This window comes from Gymnoscopelus microlampas (genome assembly GCF_963454915.1).
Source record: "Gymnoscopelus microlampas genome assembly, chromosome: 16".
Lineage (NCBI taxonomy): Eukaryota > Metazoa > Chordata > Actinopteri > Myctophiformes > Myctophidae > Gymnoscopelus > Gymnoscopelus microlampas.
The window spans coordinates 36500126-36522315 of NC_139953.1; the positions used below are offsets into that span (position 1 = coordinate 36500126).

Here is a 22190-nt window from a genome sequence, read left to right on the forward strand (position 1 = left end):
AGCTTTTAGATCTGCTTTTTTTTTTCTTTCAGTTTTTCTGCTGTCTCCAGTGTGAATGACTACACAGTCATACAGTAGTGAGCACTGTCACTAGCTCTTACATAACACTTGTTCACATAGGCCTACTGTACATTTCGGGCCATTTGAAAAAAGCCGATCTACAAGCTCACAACGCGTCGCGATGCGACACATTGTCAGCTCGTAGAGTACATTTTAAGTACATTTTGATACCGATACTTTTGTGCTTTTATTCAAGTCAATTTTGAATCCCGGACTTTTACTCGTAACAGAGTATTTCTACATTGCAGTATTGATACTTTTACTTAACCCATTAAGACCTGGAACGCATCTGTGTCACTTTAGATTTCTTTGGCTATTCAAAAATAGCAGATCTACAAGCTCATAGCGCGGCACCGAGTGCCGCGCTACGAGCTTGTAGATCTGCTATTTTTGAAAAACCTTGAACATTTTTTTTGGGGATTTTTTTCAAAAAACTGTTAGGATTTAGAAAACATTTTTAGGAATGGCCTCAGGTCTTAATAGGTTAAAGTAAAAAATGCGAGTACTTTTTCCACCACTGGCTCTGTACTGCCGGACCATTCTGGAAAAAGAGCCCTGCTGGCTGGAGCGACGCTGATGAAAACTAATGTTTCCTCTGCAATCCCCTGATGTAGCAGTTATGCCGGCGTGAAAGCCACGGGGAGCTGCTGTCCGAGCGCAGCTACAAAAAAGCTGCACTTGGAGGAATTCTGGCCTGAGTGAGAGCAAGTGGTTCATATTTGCTTGCTTTCCTCATTTGGATTTTCATTCTTTTTTTTCTTTACAGTATAGCAAATTGTTTTTACCCCAATTTAGTCATTATGCCACAAAGGAAAAAAAAACAAGGCACTATTCTGGTGAAAAAAAGTTAAAAAGCCTTTATTGATGTGGCTGGTTCATAATAGGGCATATACCCTGAGGAAGGCCGTGCTGGCCGCTAAGCGTGGGTTATCCCAGTTTTCAACTACATCTATTATGAACTAGCCACATCAATAAAGGATTTTTTTTACTTTTTTCACCAGAGGAGTGCCTTGGTTTTTTTTCCTTTGTTGCAAGTTTTTTCCAATTTGTTTTAACTTCCGAGCACACAGACCATTTCCTTTTTCTTAGTCATTATGCCAATTCATTCCTCCCAACATTTTTTTGGGTTGTGAAGTTGGTGAACTATCCCTTTTTAACCCATTAAGACCTGGAACTGTGTCATTTTTAGATTTGCACTAAAAAGCATTATTTTACACTTTGGGCTATTCAAAAATAGCAGATATACAAGCTCATAGCGCGGCACCGAGTGCCGCGCTACGAGCTTGTAGATCTGCTATTTTAGAAAAATCGTAAAAATGTGTGCAACTCTTTGAATACATATATTTTTAAAGCGAACATTTTTAACTCAAATTTTTGCTTCTGGGGGGTCCCTGGAACAAAATATTTTGATGGGGGTCCGGGGTCCTTGACATGAAAAAGATTGAGCACCACTGATAGAAACATACATTTTTCAGAATACTGTTGGGATTTAGGAGACATGTAGAATCGGCTTCAGCTCTGGTAGCCCTCCTACAAGAGTGGGGTTTTTGCTGTGTCGTGGCTATATCGCTGGTCCCTCCAGTGAAGCCTGTCATAGTGACCCGCATTGCCAACGCATACCTACCACTCATACAACATGTTCTATTTTTAATACATGTGTCTTGGGGGGGGGGGCGGGGGGGACGGTGGGACGCTCTTATAGAGCAACATGCTGCTTCACACACTCATAGTTTACACACAGTCACACCCGGCAGCTGCTACGATTATAGAGCCCAAACAGTCATCTATAGCGTCGGCCACTACAGAGCATCATCGCCGGAGAGCAATTTCATGTCAACAGCTGTTGTGTAAATGGGGTGTAAGTGATATGTTTTTGTAAAAAAAAAAAGAAAACGTGTTTTGTTCTCTATATTACGATAATATTCCGCAATCACTGCTAGTATTGTTTGTGAACAAGGGTCAGACAGAAAATAAATGTACATCACTTATAGCATTGGTTCTCAAAGTGGGGTCCTTGAGGGAGTTCCAGGGGGTCCCCAGCTAAATGATTGATTAGGCAACAAATGGACCCTTATGGGTCTGTAACTCTGAGAGTGTACAAATGGAACGGGTCCATTTGGTTCCATTTGTACACTCTCAGAGTTAAATTGACATAGATTTTACAATATAAATTGCGGTCCAAGTGATAGAAATGCCATTAAATGGGGTCTGTAGCCCTAATGCATGTCAAACTGGGGGTCCTTGAAATTAAAATGGTTGAGAATCACTGCTAGAGCCGTAAAAAAATCTTCTCTTATGGGCGTCCCTGGCATATCTTTTGAAATGGGGGTCCGCGGGCTAAAAAGTGTCAATTTGGGGGTCCTTGACATGAAAACGTTTGAGAACCACTGACTTATAGCACCTTATAACCACATGGACCACATGTCTCTATACTGGGCATGTCGCAATAGGCTAACATTCGAGTAAACAGACGGACAATATCCCTTATACAAGCGCACGATGCAACACAACACGTTGTGAGCTTAATGGCTATCTTTGGCAAATACATTAGGTGTAGAGGCAAAAAAGAATAGTATAGCATAGACCAGGGGTCGGCAACCTTTTTGACGAGAAGTGCCACGTTTTTATTTTCTTAATAGTCAAGTGTGCCATATCAACAATATGTTTGATTATGACACCACATCAAAATACGTTTAATTGAAATGATCAGGACATTGTAATGATCATTAGACTCTGAGCAATACCCCACACCTACTGTATCTACCAGACTCCCTCTCCCAGGGTTAGGGTTAGAATGAGTTTGAATGAATGTAGAATTACTGTATGTGCAGGATGTCATTTGCATACAGGTGTGAGGGGACTTAATTTAATTGACAAATCCTTTAAATATTTTATATATAAAAAATAGTAATTCTCTCTCTCTCTCACACACTTACTGTATGCCCGTGTGCCAGTGGTTACCCTCCCCTGTGCCAATGTTGGCACCGGTGCCCAAGGTTGCCTACCCCCCTGGCTGGTATAGACTCTTGGGGGAAACCCTGTCAAAGTAGTATATAGGGTTTCAGTAAGGTAAGGTAAGGAGGAAGCTCCTCTTCTCTTTGCGTTCTATTATGCTGATGAAGCTACGCTACAGCGCCCGGCTTAGTAGACCATGATGGCTGCACACACAGCTGCAGGTAGAACTACATCAGATATGCACCGTCTGTGTTTTCATCCTGTTCACCAGCGGTGGAAGAAGTACTCTGATTTCTTACTTAAGTTAAAGTAGCAATACCACAAAATACTTCAGTAAAAGTACTAAAGTATTGTCATCAACATGTGCATTACATTTCACCCATTCACAGACCAACGGCGAAGGAAACCGTGCAAGGCACCAACCTGCTCATTGGGGAGCAATTAGGAGTTCAGTGTATTGCTCAAGGACACTTCGGCACTAACTCTGAAGGGGGAGCCCGGGATCGAACTGGGAACTTTACATCTCCCATGTGGCCGCTCTATACCTCCTGAGCCACTGCCGCCCCTAACTAAGTACATTTACTCAAGTATAGGCTGTTGAGTGAGAAAACAATGTTGCACATTAAGCTGATTATCTGGGGACCCCACCAAAATAATTTGGGGACCGACCCCCAGTTTGGGAACCACTGCTGTAAGTGAGAGGGTCACAGATTCGATCCCTATACGCCGTAGGGATCGAGTGTATATTCGATCGAGTGAATATTCCCACAATGAATATTCACACACCGGAAGATGCTTGGATGCTCGTCCGCGTGAATTGAGACCGTCAACTAAATTGCTGTGGTGTAAAACGGCCGATTTGCAAGGAAAACCCTACACCAACAGGATGTTTCTCTCTCACACACACACACACACACACACACACACACACGCGCGCACACACACACGCGTGCGCACGCACACACCGCGTGACCACGTTTCCTTGAGGATGTGTGGCGTCGAGAAAAGGGACAGAGGAGCAGCTCATTGGAGTCCCCGGTGACGTGACCGCGGTGCATGACTCGCCCTGGTGCTCGGAGAGAGCGAGGGGGGGGGGGGGGTGATGACAGCATCATCACAGGCTCTGTGATGTGTGTCCTATGTCTCTCTCTCTCTCTCTCCAGAGGGACAAGCAAAGTAGCAATACACAGTAAAATCCTGAGCGTGAATTTAGACCTGGAACGCATCTGTGTCACTTTTTCATTTGAGCTAAAAACGCATTATTTTACACTTTGGGCTATTCAAAAATAGCAGATATACAAGCTCTGCTATTTTTGAAAAATCAAGAAAACGTGTGCAAATCTTTGAATATATTTTGTTTAAAGCGAACATTTTTAACTCTATTCTTTGCGTCTGGGGGGGTCCCTGGAACAAAATATTTTGAGATGGGGGTCCGCGGCCAAAAACATAATACATTTTGGGGGTCCTTGACATGAAAAAGTTTGAGAACCACTGACAAAGTAACGTAAGTTTTTTCCCCAAAAAATATTTAGAAGACATTATTTTTTGTAGTATCGGCCTCAGGTCTTTATGGGTTAACTTGTGTAAAAATTGTCAAAAGCGCAAAGAATATGTGGATGAATGGATGGATGGATGGATGACAGTGGGGGAGGGAGGAAGGGATAAAGGAGAGAACTGTAATGGCAGGAGGGGAAAGATGAAGGGAGAGAGCAGAGGAGTATGCAAAGGAGCAAAGGACGGGGAGTGGGGGGGTAGTACCAACCATATTTTACACTTTGGCTATTTTTGAAAAATCCAGGCAAAAAAAAAAAAAAAACATCATTTTGCATTGCATCAACAGACAAAGACATTCACGATGACAATGACATTCATCTAAAGGTGGTTCACTAGTGATTCTCTGACAGCAGCAGGTATGGTTGGTGTTCCATAGCATGGTTCCATAGCTAGTAGTGGTTCTCAAAGTGGAGTCCGGGGACCTCCAGGGATCCTTTGAAAGGGGTTCCGGGGGGTCCCCAGCAAAAATGATTGATAGTTAGGAACCATAACGGACTCGTGTACAGGTTTGTGACTCTGAGAGCGAACACAAATGGAACATGGAAATGGAGTATTTTTTTATACTCTACACACGCATACAATGCAATGCTTTGTGAGCTTGTAGATCTGCTATTTTTGAAAAATCGAGAATTGTTTAAAAAAAAAAAGTAATAATAATGTTAACAACAACAAACACAAATCTTCTCTTATGGGGTCCCTGGCACAAACTCTTTTCAGATGGGGGTCCACGGCTAAATTACAAACCAACATCGGGTGTCCTTATTAACACGAAAATAAGACAAAAGGAAACAAATAAAAAGGACTGCCGTTGAGGGACCTGTTTGAAGTGGGCGGATGGATGACCGGGATTATTCCACGAAGTTCAGAGTCAAATCTCTGATGTAAACGTTTGAGCCAGGCGTCCGCAGTGCGGCCCTTTGTGCACCTCTCTCTCTCTCTCTCTCGCCTACTCTGCACTCTCTATGCACAGCAGGCTATTTGTTGCCGTGAGCGACACCGAATATTTAAGCGGTAAATGAGAGTTGAGGGAGGTGATTTAAATGCTGACAATGCTGTGTGTGTGTGTGTGTGACTGTGTGCGTCTACACACGCACACACAAACACACACACACCCACACGCGCGCGCGCACACCTCCGTACTTTGGCTGTCACTCGGCCCGGCCGCTCCGGGAATATTCACTCGATGCTTGCTAGTCGTACCGTGTCAATTAATCCATTAAGACCGGGAACGCATCTGTGTCATTTTTAAGATTTATTTGGGCTATTCAAAAAACAGCAGATATACAAGCTCATAGCGCGGCACCGAGTGCCGCACTATGAGCTTGTAGATCTGCTATTTTTAGAAAAGTTGTGAAAAGTTGTGCAAATCTTTGAATATATATTTTTAAAGCAAACATTTGTAACTCAAATCTTTGCTTCTGGAGGTCCCTGGAACAAAATATTTGACAAATTCTTGCTTTAAAAAATATATATATTCAAAGATTTGCAAAAACTCTCATGATTTTTCAAAAATAGCTGATCTACAAGCTTATAGCATCAGTTATTTTTCAATAGCCAAAGACATCTAAAGTGACACATATGCGTTATCGGATTGAATGGGTTAACAACCCTAGGCTGTACAGAATTTTGCACAGAGGGAACAATTTTAGACAAATTCACCAAAAAAAGATTTTGATTAGATAAGCGGAATGGGGTTCAGAATTGACAGAATGGTTTATATACCAGTGGTTTCCAAACGTGAGACAAGGGCAGGTGTGCCTTGGGCTTTTGTGAAAACCACATATTATTATTGCAATACTGTATACAGTGATACAAAAAACGTATTCATTTTCTTAATTTATTTACAGCACTCATTCCCAATACAGAGGCAAATTCTATACCTTAAAAAAAAACTATATTTTAACCACTTTCAACCTGGCTTCCCTATTTTGGTCATACTGTACAACTATCGATCATTTAGATTGCGATTATTCTAACGATGAACTCTTCAGTTAACCGAATAATCGATTAAGCACTTAAGCATTACATTATATTACACCACAATGTACAGTAGGTGGTCCCCAGCTACATAATGGAGAGTTGGTAACCAAATGGACCCTTATAGATCTTTAACTCTTGAGAGTTCAATTATTGTTAAACATCATGCATTACTTCATTAAATAATTGTTATTTTGATCAACGTTTTCCTGTAAACTCTCATTACCTTAGTCATTTAGCAGACGCTTTTATCCAAAGCGACTTACAATAATTGCATTCAACAAAGGTAGGGAATGAAACTACTAATCACCAGAAGTCTTAAGTGCATTCTCTTCTAAAACAAGTAACTAAGAGTATACCCAGCGCTAAGGTAAAAGTGCCATATATCAGCTACCTACTTTCTTAAACAGTTGAGACAAATAGGAAAATCAAATGAGCAAGAGCTAAAACAAATAAGTGTATCGAATAAACAAGATCCAATAAAACAATAAAACAAGAGTACAATTAGTTAACAAGTAGGCAAGGCGAAGAGGAAGGGTAGTGTTTCCTGAAGAGGTGGGTTTTCAGCCTGCGGCTAAAGATGGGCAGTGACTCTGCTGTCCTGACATATCTCTCCTATTGGTACCAACATTAATACAGCCAAGACATTTTTTTTGTATTGATTATCGATTTTTTTACTCAATCAATTAAATCGATTAGTTCGATGAACTGTTACACCCCTACAATCCCTATATGATCACACACAGCCCAAGCGGAGCATCGTGTTAAGAGAGAAATACAAATAAAAACGTCTAGACACACACATATTCTGTAACCGCCTGAGAGTAAATAAGGTTAGGGCCACAGTCTAATGATATTATCCGCTCGGCCGGGAATACAGTCAACGGCAGACAAACATGAACACTGTAGTGCAATTAAGGGGGTGGAGGATTCCAGCCAGATGACTGTAATTACTCCAAGGATGAACACGCTTTTAATTGGAAATGATCAAATTAGGCCACGGCAACAGATGACCTTGGAGCTATGAGCTGAGAGAGAGAGACAGGCAGACAGAGGCAGAACGTCAATAATCATACGCAATATAGGTGATGAAGTCAAGCTTTTTCTGTCACGAGGGTTTTTTTTTTTTTTCTCCAGCGGAATCCGGCCGGGGTTTACAGGTTTGTTTTGCTTCGGTGTGCAACAGAAAATGTAATCAAGGGAGAGAGAGAGAGATAGAGATAGAGAGAGGGAGAAAGAGAGGGAGAGAGAGAGTTGCACAGTGAACTCCTCAGTGTCAATTTAACCATTTGTAACTCTGAGAATGTACAAACGTAACCAAACGGATCCCGTTCCGGGATCCGTTTGGTTACGTTTGTACGTTCTCAGAGTTAAAGGAGTAGTTCACCCCAAAAAAGTGTTTATCTTCTATTCATCACACCCCCTGAAGCCTTGAATTCATGGAGATTTTTTTTTAAGTTTTTGTCGCTTTCCTAAGTCAATCATTTGATGACCAGTGGAAAGACGCTAATGTCTCAAAGTATCAAAGAGTCTCCTTTGAGTCTCCTACGGGAGAGTCCGCTATAGGCATCAAATTATTGGCTTAGGAATGCGACAAAAACAAAAAAAATCGCCATGAATTCAACGCTCCATGTGGTGTGTAATGGATAGAACATAAGTCTTTTTTGGGTGAACTACTCCTTTAAGAGAGAGAGAGAGGGTGAGAGAGAGAGAGAGAGAGAGAGAGAGAGAGAGAGAGAGAGAGAGAGAGAGAGAGAGAGATAGACGAGTGATCTAAATATAGGTCGTACACTAGATGGAACACGGGGGAGTTTCCTCAATATTAATCAAAAACGCTGAGGATGATCATTCCCGGGACAGACAGACAGACAGTGAGTGGTAATCAGGTCCACTGCACACACAGCCATATTAACGCTACATTATATGACAACCAGAGGGGAAGTGCATGGGGGGGGGCTCAGAGATAGGAGCTGATTAAACAGGGGGGTGACTCTGTCTGTGATATATATAGTGTCAGAGTAATAGGACGGGACCCTCCTGGCTTCCGTTGCACATTAATATACCAGCCAGCGGTTCTCAAACCTTTGGATGAAGTTTCTCTCTCTCTCTCTCTCTTGATTAAAGGGATATTTCACCCCCAAAATTACTTTTTTTTCTGGGTGCGTTCAGATATATAGCACTGAGCGCACTGGCCAATACAAACCAATGCGTGAGTGCGCTCCCGGTGCGCATTTTATTAGTCACCCCATGGAGACTTGAATTCATGGATATTTTTTTGTTTTTGTCGCATTCCTGAGCAAATAATTTGATGACCGGCAGCGGTTCCGGTAGGAGACACAAAGAGTCTCCTTTGTGTTTATCCTAGGATAAACCGCTGCCTACCGGCCCGCTGGTCATCAAATTATTGCCTTAGGAATGCAACAAAAACAAAAACATATCCATGAATTCAAGTCTCCATGGGGTGACTAATCGATGGATTTTTTCTTTTTTGGGGGGGTGAACTATCCCTTTAAAGACTCCCCGTAAGTGTACAAATAGAACCAAATAATGTACCCGTAAGGTTCCATTTCTACACTCTCAAGAGTTACAGACCCGTCTAAGGGTTCATATGGAACCCCTAAGGTCCTTTAATCCCGCTTTGTAGAACCCCTGATATACGGTATACGGTATGCACATGCGCATCTATATACTACAGTAAATGCACTGTTATTCTTTCTTACCCACTCCTCTGTCTCTCTCTCTCTCTCTCTCTCTCTAGTCGCTCTCTCTCTCCCTTTGTCTTTCTAATCCTACTCCGTGTTTTACGGCTATATATAATCATACAGAATTAAAACATTATTAAAATACATAATGCAGAACTGAAACATTATCACCAGATGATCAGCAACAGCATTAGACTAGTCGGTCACGGTCTAACACATACTGTACTGTATATCTGCAGAACGATGGTAATTCCCGGCACGCCCGGCATACGCCATAATGCCCAGCAGGGACATCTTTAACCAGCCTACGTATCCATGACGACCAAGTGACAAATTGAGTAGAGAGTAAAGAGTAAAGCGATTCCAGCTCTGAAGCGGTATACACTCGTCATCCTCAGCAAATGTAAGGAAAGCAGTTTTTTAAGTGGTGCCAGCCACTCCTACACTTGACCGTGTGTGTGGGTCCGTCCGTCCGTTTGAGCACGCCTCAACAGCTGCAGCTGATTGCAACACAAGGATGCAACCAGTTACACTAATACAAAGGCACCACTCTCTTCACACTGGGTGTGATTTTTTCAGTTGTGTTTGAAACATGGCGCAATGTAACGATGTATTCAGTGTAAAGCAGGGGTCTTCAATGTTTTTCCGCCCAAGGACCCCCTAGCTGAAAGAGAGCTGAAGCAGTGACCCCCACTACATACTGTATAAATTTGTATTTTCATAGATTTCGTTGACCAACACCAAACCTCTTGGCCGAAAATAGCCGATCCACAAGCTCACAACGCCTCGCGCTGCGAGGCGTTGTGAGCTTGTAGATCTGCTATTTTTGGCTTAAGTTCTTCTTCAGGATAGGGATAATAGGGTTCATGGGGTTCACGTATTAAAAAATATCCAATCACACAAAGATTTGGCGCCCCCCCTGTAGTAACTCTGAGGACCCCCTAGGGGTCCCGGACAACCTGTTGAAGATGATGGCGTGCAAAAAGAAAGGTACAAGAATCTGATGGCGTGCAAAAGAAAGGTACAAGAAAACGCCACGGCGGTCAAATATTATCACTCGTTTTTGATACAGTTCAAATAAAAAGAGATAATGTCTTGACGGAATGGAAATTAAAACAATGTGACAAGCAGCACCGTAAGGATGATTTTAAATGTAATATGTAGACTATCTGCAGTGAAATAAATTAATTATGGTATTTACAATCTAATCCATGCTCAGCAGCCCTGCACCAATCAAAGTTACTGGATTGGTTTAAAGACGGGTTAAGAATTCAGAATCTCAACAAAAGAGACGCTGGAAAGAAAGAGACACTGCACTGGTGTCTTCATGACAAGAAAGAGACACTGGTGTCTACATTATTGACAAGACAGAGACAGAGGAGAAAGTGGTATACAGTCAGCTGGGGGCATTAAGGCCACTGTGGCCTCACAAGGCCAAACTGAGGGGCAACTACGGCCATGGCCTTCGTGGCCTCCCTGGAAATTCCTGCCCTGCTGGAGTCATTGTTATTTTTGGAGCAACTTTTATATGAGGACAGTTTTTGGCTACTCTTCCCCCAACCACTTGCTTTATTATTAGATTACTACAGACCTGGCTGGCTTTTATCCATGCAGTGTGGGGGCTTTTCAACAGATTGTGACTGCAGATAACTCAGTGACATGAAGGGCACAGACTATAGTGCCTGGCTGCTGATAACCATGGATAGACAGACAGTCTTTAGGGCTTTTTCAGGAGGTCAGAGGGTTGCTAATATTGATTGGGAGATAATTTATGCAGAACTCCGGCAGCTGAGACACAATGCTGCTGAGCAAATGCTGCCCTTTGCAAAATAATGAGCAAATGCCGCTAGATAACTTAAGCGTGTGTGTGTGTGTGTGTGTGTGTGCTAGTACAGCCAATAATGTTTCATGTGGAATTATTTAAAAATGACTGTCTGAAATAGAGTCCGGAGGGAAGCACGCACATCCCTACAAAACCTTTTCATGAGGTGCTGAACAACAATATACACTGGAGGAAATGAAGGGAAGTCTGCACACTAGTAGCTCCCACTTTCGACCACAGTGGTCGAAACACTCTTTAAAAACTCTAAAATACATTTTACAGTGTGCGAACTTCCCTTCGAACCTTCCTTAAAATGACTGTCTGCCTGGGGTCCCTATTTTGGGGCATGTATAGGTGAACACGTTCCAATTATTTCCAAATCCGGCCCCACATCTTGATCAGATATACAAGCTCACAGCGAGCTTGTAGACCGGCTATTTTCGAATAGCCTACCGTACGTATAAAATAGGTGGTTAAGCGGTTAAGGTACAATCTATGCAACCTATAAATTGCAATTGTAAAAATGAAAATAAACATTCTGTATATTCCACTGGGATGATCACTATATTCCACCTTAAGATCACGGAGCAACCAAAGGCATTTCAACAGATGATTGTGCTGTATGAGGCATAAAGGAGCAGTGTGTGTGTGGTGTCAATGAGGCCAAAGCCATGGCTTTCCTCCCACCAGGTCATACTGAGGGCTTGCAGGAGCAGCAGGCGGAGTAAATGATTAACCCATTAAGACCGGGAACGCATCTGTGTCATTTTTATAGATTTCTTTGGGCTATTCAAAAATAGCAGCTCTACAAGTTCATAGCGCGGCACCGAGTGTCACGCTATGAGCTTGTAGATCTGCTATTTATGAAGAATTATGAAGATATGTGCAAATCTTTGAATATATATATATATATAATTTTTTAAGCGAACATTTGTAACTCAAATCTTTGCTTCTGGGGGTCCCTGGAACAAAACATTTTCAGATGGGGGTCCGTGGCCGTGGATATAGCAACATACTGTTAGGATTTAGATTTTTTTTTTAGATGTATTTGTTGTTCCAGGGACACCCAGAAGCACAGATCAGAGTTTAAAATGTTCCCTTTAAAACATATATATATATTCAAAGATTTTTCCAAAAAATAGCCAAATAAATCTTAAAATGACACAGCTGCGTTCCCGGATTGAATGGGTTAAGATGGATGAGCGAGGATGGGGTTTGGGTGGGGTGCGGCGGTGGGAGAGAGAGAGGCATGCAGGTTGGTGGAGGGGTGGAGGGGTGGAGGGGTGGAGGGGCGGGGGGGTAAGTTCAAGGTAAGACCCGACATGGAAGTCAAATGAGGCTACGGCTTCGGAGTCATTAAAAAAAACTCCCAAGTCCATGCATGCTTAAATGGATCGAGCCCCCCCTCCACCAAGCGCGGAAATCAATAACGTCTCCCTTTCGCTTCGATCGCTACGCTGCCGGCCCAGCCGGCGTAAAAAACAGCACATCATCAATTTTTATGCAGCGGCCCGACAGAAAGGGCTCAAACCTGAACCTGAAATATTCATTACGCGGGAATTCCGCCGGGCTCCAGGAATGTGTCATGCTCATAATTAAAATGTGTAGTGAGCAGCAGGGGCTTTGGAACGGACTGTTTTACAGTCCCCTCGATGTGATCCATACGCAGTGTTGCCAGATTCTGTGAAAGAAACAAGCAACCAGGTCTAGGACAACAAGCCCAAAAGAAGCAACTATGGGCCACATGAGCCCTTTAAACATCATACATCAGCTATTTGAAAATAGCAGACTTTACTTGAGTATTTCCGTTCCTTGACCTTATACTCAAAGTGGGGGTCCGGGGACCCCCAGGGGTCCTTGGGAGGGTTCCCACGGACCCCCATCTCAAAACATTTTGTCCCAGGGACCCCCCAGAAGCAAATATTCGAGTTACAAATGTTTGCTTGAAAAAATATACATATTCAAAGATTTTCACAAATTTTCACAATTTCTCAAAAATAGCAGATCTACAAGCGCATAGCGCGGCACTCGGTGCCGCGCTATGAGCTTGTATATCTGCTATTTTTGAATAGCCAAAGTGTAAAATAATGCGTTTTAGCTCAAATCTAAAAATGACACAGATAGTATACTTCTTCACACCACAGTGAATGGGGCCTAGAAAAACCTCTCTGTCTCCTTCCTGCCTGCAGAGCTGAGATTTTTCACCTCAGTCTAAAAAGGTAGGAGCAGACACAAACAACACAACACCAGCCCACGTTGTGTGCAGGTCTGCAATGCCTCTAATTAACAGCAGACCTAACATGTCTCTTTTAGTGAGTGGGTATACTACTATCCAGGCCCCTATATAACCTCAGCCCTGTGAATCAATAGTAAAAACCACCTGGGGGATTTGCCTTTTTTAAGAGAAACAATTAGCGCTAAAGCAACAATGCTACGGTAAGCCCTCAAAGACTGGGCTGGATTATTATTCTAAGACGCTCGTTTATCAGCAGGACGGCTATACCTGTACGCCGATGTTTACATGTCTTTGATGTGTTCACATGCCATGCGCAAGCAGGTTAAGGAAACTCTTGTGAACAGTTTATGATATACAAGCTCATAGTGCCGCACTATGAGCTTGTAGATCTTCTATTTTTGAAAAATCTTGAACATTTTTGAATATATATTTTTTAAAGCGAACATTTGTAAAACATTTAGTTCCAGGGACCTCCAGAAGCAAAAGATTTGAGTTACAAATGTCCGCTTAAAAAATAAAATAATCTAATATTTGCACAAATTTTCATGATTTTTCAAAAATAGCAGATCTACAAGCTCGTAGTAGCGCGGCACTCGCTTAAACTGAGTTGAGAAATCAACTCGAAATTTCAAAAAACAAACGCTCCAGAGCCAAAAACTGCCACCAAGCAGATCTAACACTGTCAAATTCTTTACTCCATCATAACTCAAAAAGGTCAACAGATCGCATATATACAGTAAACCACTGTAGATACAGTACATGAAGCTCACTGTAAATGATAAAAAATGTGCAAAACCATATTGTTTACCGTGATTGTGGGTAGCAGAACACAACCACAACACAACAGGATATAGGAATTAAAAACAAGAACAAGAGAGATGGACACTGAATATGTCCTCCTGGTTTACTGCAGCAAGTTGACAAGTCATGCTTTATGGTTATTATCATTCCGCACGGGCGGAATCAATGACCAGTCACAAATGCTTGACTGACAGAACCCTATTGCATAATGCTGTGCAAGGCTCGTCGCGTATAACACCTGCATGCTCATCAAAACAACTTAACCCATTAAGACCTGAAGCCGATTCTACAAAATGTCTTCCAAATCCCAACAGTATTCTGAAAAAAACGTATGTTTCTATGTCAGTGGTGCTCAAACTTTTTCATGTCAAGGACCCCCAAAATGATATGTATTTGGCCACCGACCCCACCTCAAAATATTTTGTTCCAGGGACCCCCCAGAAGCAAAGATTTGAGTTAAAAAAATGTTTGCTTTGAAAGAATATATATTAAAAGATTTGCACACATTTTCGCGATTTAAAAAAAATAGCAGATCTACTAGCTCGTAGCGCGGCACTCGGTGCCGCGCTATGAGCTTGTATATCTGCTATTTTTGAATAGCCCAAAGTCTAAAATAATGCCTTTTTTTTGGCTCAAATCAAAAAAGTGACACAGCTTCGTTCCAGGTCTTAAAGGGTTAACTTAAATTCTAGATCAAGCCCTAGATCAAAACCCTTAAAAAAAGTTTAGCAAGAGAAGCCTTTTAGAAGTTTGCCAAGAGATTATTACCTCATACAGGCGGATCTAGTCATCCTTGTATAACTCCAAACAAGCGCTGTAGCAACTTTGACAGTACGTCTCTCACAGAACATGTTACAGAGAGCATCTGAGCATAGATCAGAGTCTGTGTGGGTGGCTGAGAATGACAGAGCAAGTGAGGTGTGTGTACGTGTGTGCGTACGTGCGCGCGTGTGTGTGTGTGTGTGTGTGTGTGTGTGTGTGTGTGTGTGTGTGTGTGTGTGTGTGTGTGTGTGTGTGTGTGTGTGTGTGCGCGCGTACGCATGGGTGTGTGCTTCCGCTTGTGTTGTGTGTATGCGTTTCAGTGGTCGTCTATGTGTGACAGCATGCCAGAGTATTTTTGGGTCCTGCCTGCTTAAATGCAGCTAGCATGAATCATGACTTCCCACATAGTAGGTCAGCGAGGAGCAGCAGCAGTGTGTGTGTGAGTCATATTGCCGGCTTATATGGTAACAGACTGCACATGTGATAGAAACAACTCGGTTATCTATAGACCCACCACCGGCCGGCTCTCTGTTTCAAATGTCTGAGGCAGAGCTGTAACGCTATGAGTTTAGCCAATCGGCCCTTAGGTCTTAAGTTTGCCGCCTGCTGATTCTCATATTAATCCATTGAGACCTGAAGCCGATTCTACAAATATGTCTTCTAAATCCCAACAGTATTCTGAAAAAAAAACATATGTTTCTACATCAGTGGTGCTCAAACCTTTTCATGTCAAGGACCCCCAAAATGATATGTATTTGGCCGCCGACCCCCGTCTCAAAACATTTTGTTCCAGGGACCCCCCCAGAAGCAAAGATTCGAGTTAAAAATGTTCTCTTTAAAACTATATATATTCAAAGATTTGCACACATTTTCCTGATTTTTCAAAAATAGCAGATCTACAAGCTCGTAGCGCGGCACTCGGTGCCGCGCTATGAGCTTGTAGATCTGCTATTTTTGAATAGCCAAAGCGTAAAATAATGTTTTTTTAGCTCAAATCCAAAAATGACACAGATGCGTTCCAGGTCTTAATGACTTAATCTACATTTTAGTGTTGATCTCAACTTGTTTTGAACCGTGTTACACTTTCACTTTGTTTACCCACATGATATAGCTTCCTATATTCTGGGGCGGTGCACATTTCAGAGAAAACAGCAGACGTACAAGCTCAAACAAACCGTGTGCGCCGCGTCACGTTGTGAACTTGTAGACTGGCTATGTTCAGTGCAGAGGGACAACACTATAAGTATATAGGGTTTAAGTGGTCCCCATTTTAGCCCCATATCATACTTAACCTAAATAATAGCCTATACCTACGAGTTCAGAGGGCCTCGCGCCGCGCCACGTTGTGAGCTTGTATATCGGCTACGTTTGGCTATTTATAGGGTTGAAAGTGGTTAAGACTCAAATCTGTTTGGATGACAGGGTGGCCCTATGCTTAGACAAGTCACCGGCATCCATCCACCATCTCGGCTGACAAGAGGTGGCCTCGATTAAGTCTTTTAAGCTGAAGTATAAATTATACAGTCGCGGATAATTTACAGTCCACATAAATATGCATACATCACACGAAAACACGCACGCACGCACACACACACACACACACACACACACACACACACACACGCACACACACACACACACCTTGCAAACGCCCTGACCTCTTGTGCCCTGTGTCTTGTACCTGCACTTCACTCTCCCAGACGTGATTATTGTAACGCCGCTGAACCTTGTACCCTTGAGCCTTAACAATGGAGCTGCTTATCCTGCCGGTGATCTACTGAACCGGGCTCTGCTATTCTAACGTGCACGCTCGTCTCCTCGTCTGAACTTCTACCCACGGCTAAATCGATGAGAAATCCATCCTCCTGAATTTCAATGTTCAAGCCACCAGACACCCTCCTCCTCGACCGAGGCGGGCAATCTCAGAAAGCCAGTGACGACCCGAGACACGTGATCAGAGGTGGAAAAGTAACTCGGTAGTCGGTACGTTTACTCAAGTACATGCGGTACTGCTTAAAGTGCAATTTTGAGGGACTTTTGACTTTACTCAAGTATTTCCATTAGAGACAAATATTGTACTTTTTATTGCAATTATTTGACAACTCTAGTTACTGGTTACTTTTCAGATTTAGATGATTATTTCAAAACATTAACCACTTAAGCCATATATTATACTTTGTCTATTTGAAAGTAGGCGAAGTACAAGTGCGACGGGTTGTTGGCTGCTATTAAAAAAAATAGTTTTGACTACTCTTACTTTGGTACTGTAAGTGTAACTTGATGCCAATGCTTTTGTACGTTTACCCAGGTAAAAATCTGAATACAGGACTTTTACTTGTAACGGAGTATTTCTACTTTTACGTAAAGTAAAACACCAGAGTACATTTCCCCACCACTGCATCGGTGACACGTGATTCACTGAAGCTCAACGGAGGGCCTGTGGAACTGCCAAGGAGGAGGGATAGAGGGACTTTGAGGAACTGCACTGGGGGGTGTGGGGGGGTGGGGGTGGGTGGGTGTGGGGGGGTTGTATGTATCTGGAGGTATTTCTGCAGCAGTGCCACCAGAGCCAGAGAAAAGAGGAGCTCTTCCTTCTAATTAGATCGGTGATTGGCAGAGCGAGGGGGCTGCCACCACAGAAACGTGTCCAAGACGAGGATTATCTGCTGCATTATTAATGGGGCCACAATGGAAGCAGCTGGGAGGGTGTGGGGTGGGTGGGGGTGCTGGAGTGTGTGTGTGTGTGGGGGGGGGGTTGGAAAGATATACTGTAAAGTGTAAAGCATTGACATTGACAAGGACCCTGAAATTGATACGTATTTATCTGCGGATCCCCATCTGAAAAGGATTTTTTTATGCCAGGGAAACCAATAAGAGAAGATGTGGCTGTTAGAAATGTCATATATTATTCCACATTTTTCAAGATTTTCAATTCATTGTTATTCAAAAAAAAAAATAGCCGATCTACAAGCTCAAAATGTGACACATTGTGAGCTTGTAGATCGCTATTTTCGAATAGCCAAAGCATGAAATGACTGTTAAATTACGGTTAAAGCGGTTAAACTGTTCGTCATTTTGCAGGGGACCGCCTGGAACAAACCTCGGGGACCCCTGGGTTGGGGGTCCCCGGGGCTGGGGGTTTCTTGTGATTATATATGAACTGTGGTACATGTTTTTGTGCAGTAAATACAGTATTATCTCCGTGTTTTGGGGGAAGAGGAACATTAAATGCTTATTGCCACAATTTGAATAAGATGAAAGATTTCCTCTGTCATGCTAATTGCTTAGCGACTACGCACAGCACCAGAACACTTTGTTTGGAAAGTTTTCTTATGACGTTTTTCCTTCTATGAAATATTGCAGTGTTGCATTTAATATGGATACTGACTGTATTAGTGATTTTGGGGGGTCCTTGACATGAAAACCACCACTGATATAACAATAGTTTTTCAGAAAACTGTTAGGATTTAGAAGACATTTGTAGAATCCCCCAGAAGCAAAGATTTGAGTTACAAATGTTTGCTTTAAAAATATCTATTCAATGATTTGCAAAAAAAAATATGGATTTTTCTAAAATAGCAGATCTACAAGTTCGTGGTGCCGTGCTATGAGCTTGTAGATCTGCTATTTTTGAATAGCCAAAGAAATATTAAAATAACACTCTGTCATACAAACTACACACAGTTTGGAAAGTTTTCTTTTAATGTTTTCCTTCTATGAAATATCGCAGTGTTGCATGCAATATGGATACTAACTGTATTAGTCAATATAGTAATTTCGATCAATTTGAGATTAGTTGTGCAACCGAAAGTAAAATCTAAGGGCTTGGCGCAAAACAATAGTACAAAATATACGATTCATAAACTAAATGATAAGAAAAGAAGATTTCTTTTTTTTTTCTTTTTTTACAATGAGATCAAACTTGTTTGTTCATGGAAAAAGAGCAGGTGGAAAGTTTCCCCGCAGGAAAGCGTTGACACACAGACACCTCCCACGTCAACCCTGCAAAAGCCACAAGTTCTGTGTGTGTGTGTGTGTGTGTGTGTGTGTGTGTGTGGGCTGATAGGGCTGACACGTCCTGTGATATGGCAGAAAGAAAAAGGTGTGACATGTGTGAAGTCAGTGGTTTTCAAACCTTTTGCACACAGGGCTCACCGACAGACAAGTCAGAATCTCAAATGGGAAAAACAGCCGATTTGCAAGCTCACAGCGCGTTTTGGTGTAACGCACAAAATATCAAATGAACAAAATAAGTCATAACTTTTTTTGTATAGTCGTCTTTATCAGGGATTTTCAACCTGTGGGCCGGGGACCACTGGTAGGATATTGAAAGTGGGCCCACAAATAATTGGCAAAACACTACGATCTTATTGATAACTACAAAATTAGTGTAAAGGAAACAAACAAACCAAAAAACATCATGGTACGTTCTTTGTGATACCAATAAATGCCGGCATGCAATTCATTGATTAATCATAAAAAAAATGCATGCAGTCCACCCATCTTACCACTTAACACGATTAGCTGCCATGTGGTCAGATGGGTGGGCCGCGAACACTTTGGAGACTTTCAATTGGGCCCTGATCCAGAACCACCGGTCTATTATGCGAGGGATAGTTGACGGGTTGCTGGTCAATATTGATACATAAATCCCGACAGGATGATTAGGCACCGGCCTAAAGCGGAGGTGCCTAATCAATCATTATTTATCAATAATCACAGGCGACCCATCAATTAATCCCGCTTATTACACGGCTACTTAATAAACACATTAATAAATTGACATAAAGGAACAACAAAACAAAGTATTTCCTTGCTTACGGCAATGAAAGTTTTGTGCTAGGCGGACACGGTCGCCTCGGAAAACAGAGAAGCGTTGATCAAATAGAATCCATTTTCTGTTATTGATTCAGTGATTGACCGATCAGAATCAAGCATTCAACCAAGCCGTGTAATAACACAATAATAATGTGTGCTTGTTACAAAATCACCAAGACGCACCTGGACTTGTCTCACAGACAGCACAACCGCTTGAGAAGAACCTATCAAAGTTGTCAGAATTGCGTACGAGTGCACCTTGCTGTTGTTAGCTAGCTGCACGCATAAATGTGCAAAGCATGGACCATGTTGTATAGATATCCCACTGAGATCAAAGCGCCGGCAAGCCAAGCAGGGAGAGAAAAGATGAAAAGACACGATCCACTAAAATGATTGATCGTAATGCATCGCTGACAAACGCAACAAGAAACATGCATAATTTTCCACGGGAGAAGAAGAAGGGCCCTCCAGCCAAACGCGACACGACAGTTACGCACAGTTTCTCACAGCAGCAAACCTTTTATTTAGCGTATATACGGCTGTCATTTTGTGCCTTGTTTAAGCCATTCAATCCGCGAACGCATCTGTGTCGTTTTAGATTTTTTATCTACAGCCATTATTTTATACTTTGGCTATTCAAAAATAGCAGATCTACAAGCTCATAGCGCGGCACTCGGTGCCGCGCTATGAGCTTGTAGATCTGCTATTTTTGAAAAATCATGAACATTTGTACAAATCTTTGAATATATATTTTTTAAAACAAACATTTGTAACTAAAATCTTTGCTTCTGGGGGGTCCCTGAAACAAAATATTTTGAGTTGGGGGTCCGCGACCAAATGCATATCGTTTTTGGTGGTCCTTGACATGAAAAAGTTTGCGAACCACTGATTATTATAGCAACATAGGTTTTTCAGACAACTGTTTCAGACATCTGTAGATGCGTTTCCCGGATCGAACGGGTTAACAGTTCTAGTCAAGAGGGAAACCACTGCATCTCATCTGAAGGGATTCTCATAAAAATGTCTTTCAGGCACATCGACGAAGAAAGGCAAAGCTGCCATCTTCATCTCACTCATCAAAGCACTTTGCAGTTCTTGTTTCCATCACTACCGCATATAGTGGACAGGCAGGGTCTATTCATACCTCTTCATGCTCTGATTCATAAATGCGACGCAGGAACCAGCATCAACTCACATTAAGACTTAACACCTCATAGGCTTGCTCAAAATGTAATTCACAGAATGACAATGGAGGCTCATGTGACATGTCATACGATTGTGTGTGTGTGTGTGTGGGGGGGGGGGGCACTTCCTGGCAGTGCTGGGGGTCGGTTCGACTATCCCAAGGTGATTGGACGGGTTATTTATGACCGATTATTATGTTCAACAGGTGAGCGTGGTTGTCCAGGGGATACACAGAACACCCGCGGTTGTCAGTTGGTTCACTGCCCGGACGCAGGGTTTTGCCAACTGAGGGAGGGTTTGGGGGCGGGTTAAATCAGTGGTTCTCGAACATTTGCATGTCAAGGACCACCAAATTGATATGTATTTGTCCATAAGAGATTTGTGAGAAAAAAAACAGCAAAATGTGAACTAATGTGCGACGTGTTGTTGGCTTATAGATCGCCGATTTTTGAATAGCCAAAGTATACAAGTGGTTAAACTGATTTTGATCATTTGATACGGCCTGGAACCCCCCCTCAAGGACCCTTTAAGGGTCCCCCCGGACCCCACTTTTCTGAGGACCACTGGTCCTAGGGAATACACAAAACACTCGCTTCTGTCAGTTTACTGCATGGACGCGGGGACGGAGGGACTGTCTGTCCGGAGGGTAAAGTGTTGCGTGGAGGGGTTGGGGCGGGGGGGTTGGGGGGTTGGGGTGGGGGGGCTTGGTTGGGGTGTGAGCTGGGTGCAACACGTTCACACATTCCGCCCCGTGAAGTGTCCCCATGCTCCAGCTATAAGCTGGCTCACATTACCCCAGCCAGGAGAATGGCCATAGCGGGTTAGGTGATCCACTAGGCAAGCCTAGGAGAGAGTGAGCTAATTCGGGAACGTGATGTGAGCGGGTGAAAACATAACGTACGCACACACACAACTGTGTGTGTCTGTGTTGAAGGGAGAGGGAAGCGGGCTCTGTGTGTGTGTGTGTGTGTGTTCAGTCGCCTCAACAGAACCACTGACTTGCAATCCTGACGATCATAACAACATGTTATTATGCGCCGTTCCTCAACGTCGGCTTGGTACATTCTGTACACTCTCAGAGATAAATAACAATGAGGATTTTACTGTGTACACTGTGGTTCCCAGAGATAACACATATCAAATGGGGACCCGTGGCCCTAATGCATATCAAACATGAGGGTCCTTGAAATTGAAAATTACTGTATATCCATGTAAATAAGCAGCAGGTGTTGGATTCCGCGTACAAGCTGTGAAACTGAAGTGAACCCTGAAGTATCCCTTTTCTGAGGAGAACTTTGGCCAAAAAATAGCAGATCTA

The 22190-nt window shown here is 42.7% G+C and overlaps 1 protein-coding gene across 2 annotated transcripts in view; it reads right to left on the bottom strand.

The window, feature by feature from the left end:
• Positions 1-22190, bottom strand: part of bach2b (BTB and CNC homology 1, basic leucine zipper transcription factor 2b) — a 161722-nt gene that overhangs the window by 66354 nt on the left and 73178 nt on the right. Inside the window, exon 1 of one of the 2 annotated variants that reach the window (XM_084083175.1) lies at positions 14876-14995. The exons of the other annotated variant lie outside the window; for it this stretch is intronic. The gene's annotated coding sequence lies outside the window, so the exon portion shown is untranslated. Of the gene's footprint in view, positions 1-14875; positions 14996-22190 lie in introns of those variants that run through there. 2 annotated transcript variants of the gene reach the window in all.